A 4267-nucleotide genomic window follows, 5' to 3' on the forward strand; every position below is an offset into this window, starting at 1 on the left:
TTTAGAACAGAATGACTATATAAAAATACCAGGCTTAGGAAAACGCTAACTTCTTCACCGGAGACATTTAAAACACGGGATGCTTTACCCAGCTCATGTCTTTCAGCTATAAGTGCAGCAATCTGGCAATTTAATAGTATAATTTGACGTGGGAAAAAAGAAACAAAACAGTAATAGTCAATATGGGGACTAAGATTTTGAAAATCAAAGACATAACAGACATATAATTAGGTTCAGAATAAGTTGCAAAGGAAAAGCTCCATATGCTCAAATTGCAGTACCTGGAATACAAGTGTACTCTTGCCAGCACTAGGATCACCGCCAACTAAAACCAATGAACATTCAAAAAACCAGAAGGAAAAAAAAAAAAACTTACTGTTGTGAATTTGGCTCGTTGATATGCCTAAATTGATTAGGATTCAAGGCAAAACCAGATGGGTAAGTGAAGATTAGTGCGCACAGGAATTCTTCTAGTATCCTAATGGGTTTTGGAATAGGAAGAGTTATTCCTATTGATTTAGACCTGGAAAGTAAGTTCTATTCTAGTTAGGAATAGGAAAGCTAGCTCTCTTTCCTTGTTCTAATAGTTTTAGGAATCCTAATGTGACATGTTTGTAACCAGCACCTATAATCTATAAATAGGGCTGCAGGGAGGTCACATAATGTGTCCTCAGATCAGAGAAGAGATCAAAGAGAGATCTCAGAGAGTTCTCAGCTACATATAAACACAAGGGCAGGGAGAGCCAAGGGTGATAGAGAGATCTAGCAAAGGGGTTGGGGATTAGCATAGGGATTTCAATAAGTACTTGTAATCAAGTTGTTATCTCCATAGTGCTAGTGATTCTCAAGAGAGATCACACAGAGGACGTAGGCAATTGTCGAACCTCTATAAAATTCTGTGTTGGTGTGCTGTGGTTTGTCTTGCTGTGATATTTTGCATCATCATCCTATTACTGTTTGCAGTCATAAGTCTATAAAGAGAAACAAGGTTCTGGGTAAAAGGTGCATATTTACTACACTGACAACCACTTAAATCACTGGGAACAAAAGGAACATAAACTATATACCAAAAGCTTTTAAAAGAAGCAACTAAATACATAAGCCAAAACACAGGACACGAGGACTGAATGATTCATATACTCCATAAGCCAAGGCTAAATGTTCATCAAAGTTAAGAATAACTGAAAGACAAAAGTTAAACTTGCAACAGTTATTGGTGAACAAAAAGAGACATAATTTGATCACACCTGGTATAGTACCACCGCCAAGCACCGTAGCAACTTCATTTCCAAAGGTTGCATGCCTAATATCAACCACAAAAACATTTATAGAATTATCAAAATCATTTTCCCAACTCAAAAAGGAACCAAACATTCTTTCAAAAACTAACAGAGTCTAATATTAAACTGTGACACAAAACTTACAATGGAATTCGCCGATCTTTCCAACTAATCCCCCAGTTCACATCATTCAACCACACAGACTTAACCTTCCCACTTGGCAACCAAAACCTCACCTTCTCCAGTTCACATCAGTCAAAATATCATCCAATTTCCTAATACAACACAAAATAAGAGACATTTTACTCAAAAAAAAAAAAAATCACTACATATTAATCATTTACTGAAACAAAAAAAAAATCATAAACTCAAGGTCTAAGCCATATTAGCATCCCTATAGTGTCAATTTCACATTAACATATATGCAAAAGCAAGATCTCCTATGATTGTTTCCATTTACAGATCATGTTCAAGTGTTGGGCTCTCACTTTTTCACTCCAAGTCCAACAAGAACAGTAATCACGTTCAATCGACCTCAAGAGTTGAAAAGGTCGAGAACAAAAAAGAAGGAATGAAATTTTAAGTTCTAAGAGAGCAAAATTCATACAAAAAAATTAAATGAATCAAGAAAGTAAAGTGAGAAAGCAAGAAAACCTAAATACCAAATCGAAGAGAAGAGAATACCCACCTTTTCTTAGCAGAGGGTTGAGGAGTGGGTCGTCATTCTTGAACTCGAGAAGGTTATCGAAGTCCATCATACCATGAAGAGAGGCGCAATGTAATAATCTCCTTGCAGGTACTGGAAGTACCTGGTGACCTTCTATCGATAATCAAAGACGATATCGGAGTCTCGATTGAGGGATTTTCCGACAAAAAGATTATCGACGACGCCGCCCCGGGATCCTACGGCGATGTTGTTGTTATCGGCCTCTTTGCCCAGCCTGTATAAGTCGACAATATAATTAGGCAACCAAACTGACCATTGCCCATAACCAAACCCTCCTGAAGTGAAAACTTTCGGAAAAGAAACAAACAAGCACAACAAACACAAGAGTCCTACCATGGAAGCCAAATTTTTGTTTTGTTCTTCCAGTTCTGCATTCTTCCTATCCAAGTCTCTTATCTGAGAAACTAAAGTACTGACATCGCTCTGCACAATCCATTTAATAAATTTATAAGAATTTAGAACTGAAAGATCACAAATTGTTAATCAAATCATATAAACTTGAAAAAAAAAAAAAAAGGTTCTTTTCTCCTACCTCAGAGAGTCGATTTGCGCTCTCTGATTTTCTCATTCCTCCATTATCTGTGCACAGAAAATTATGAGCGATAATAGAAGGCAAAATTCAATTCCAAAGTTAACAGAGAAGTTGAAGAAAATATAAATAACGGACCGATAGGTGGGATTTGGCTGAGATCGGGTCCCGAAGAAGTTTTCCTCAATCTTTCTGCAGCTCGCTTTTGACGAATTTCTTCCAACTGCAAAATTGAACCAAATGCAAATAAGGAAGAGAGGATATTCCGAATCCATATATCAAAAGTTTAATAACGAATAGAGAATCAAAAAAGTTGACGGCGAAGAGGTCGGTACCGTTCGGCAGCCTAGAGATGCGTGCCGAGAATCCATGGCAGAGCGAAGGCGAGGCTAAGGATCCTCCTTACAGCCTCTGTACGGCGTTTCCAGCTTTCTGTTTTGGTTTTGTTTCAATTCCAGATTACAGAGAGAGTTACAAGTTTTAACGGTCAGCAAGGCCCAAATGAATAACAGCAAAGTGGTCGACACTGCTCACCACTTTGCCTTCCCTTCGCCGCACGCGTCCAGGCCAGATCGCACCTCCTCCAGCCACGCCTCGAAGCATTGCCTTTGCGAGAGAGATTTCATCAATTTCAATCTGCAGTAAGAAAAATCATGAGAAAAATGTAAGAAACCAGACAAACCCCAAAATCAGAAGAACCCTAAATGCCCAAATTAAAAAAACCATTGTTTTTGGGAGAGCAGCCTTCTGGGGATTGGATCTGAATGGAGGGTTGAGCCGGAAGAGGAAGAGGCGGAGTTTGGGGCATGTTGGCTTTTGATTGAAAGTGATTGCGGTGGCTGTTGGGGAGGTTGCGGGGTTTGGGGAAGGAAATGAGAGAGATGGAGAGGAAGACGGGTTTGCTGAAGGAGAGAGAGTTTTAGACAGAATTTGTGGGAATGAAAAAAACACGAAGGGTTTATGTTATGCCAAAAGAGACCTAAAACAAAAAAAGTCAAACTCACCTTATTCAGACAACACTTATATGTTGTCTGAATATCACCCTATTGATTAGTTAACTATAAGGTTTGGGCGCTTAAGAGGGAAAAGACTCAACTTGTTGGAGGAAAATCTAAAATTTCTGCTAGGGTTTTTTCCCATCTTTTCATACAACATATAAGTGTTGTCTGAATGCTCACCATTTATCTAAATTTGAGATAGGAAATCACCACCTTTTACAACTACACAAATCTGTTATCTGAATGCTCACCATTTTTCCAAATTAAACCAGTATGGTTTTAGTGTATATTCAGACGACAGAAAAGAAAATTATGTTGTCTGAAAAACTCAGACGACATAAAACAAAACTTATGTCGTCTGATGCGTGTCGTCTGAAGGCCTTTTTGGCATAGTGATATCTTTAGTTGTTCTTCATAGACACAAGCGAGAAGTATCATACATGCTTGCCCCTCGCCCTTTCTTTCAAGCAAGAAAAACATTTTTTCCCAGCAATTGAATCCAAATCTCTTTCCATCTTTTGAAACAATAATTGACCCCATCAAGGAAAAGAAAATTGAAAATCTATTCGAAAAGAAAATACCTACATATAAGGAAAACAAGAATTGAAATTTGTGCTGGAAATAAACTACTATTGTAATGAGCATATGTAGAAATATATACTCAAGTCCGTAATCAAAATATAAAGTAATGAAGAAATTAAGAACGTAATTGATTATGATAATTAAAGTCCAA

At 37.7% G+C, this 4267-nt stretch overlaps 1 long non-coding RNA gene across 1 annotated transcript; it reads right to left on the minus strand.

Moving 5' to 3' along the window:
* Window positions 1-1461: 1461 nt before the first annotated feature.
* LOC121050924 lies at window positions 1462-2739 on the minus strand. The gene is made up of 5 exons (XR_005804402.1): window positions 2675-2739; window positions 2540-2586; window positions 2341-2430; window positions 1969-2221; window positions 1462-1555 (listed from the first exon to the last, which is right to left on the minus strand). It is a non-coding gene; the product is annotated as an uncharacterized LOC121050924 (long non-coding RNA).
* Window positions 2740-4267: the final 1528 nt, after the last annotated feature.

This window comes from Rosa chinensis, chromosome 1 (genome assembly GCF_002994745.2).
Source record: "Rosa chinensis cultivar Old Blush chromosome 1, RchiOBHm-V2, whole genome shotgun sequence".
NCBI classification, from domain to species: domain Eukaryota; kingdom Viridiplantae; phylum Streptophyta; class Magnoliopsida; order Rosales; family Rosaceae; genus Rosa; species Rosa chinensis.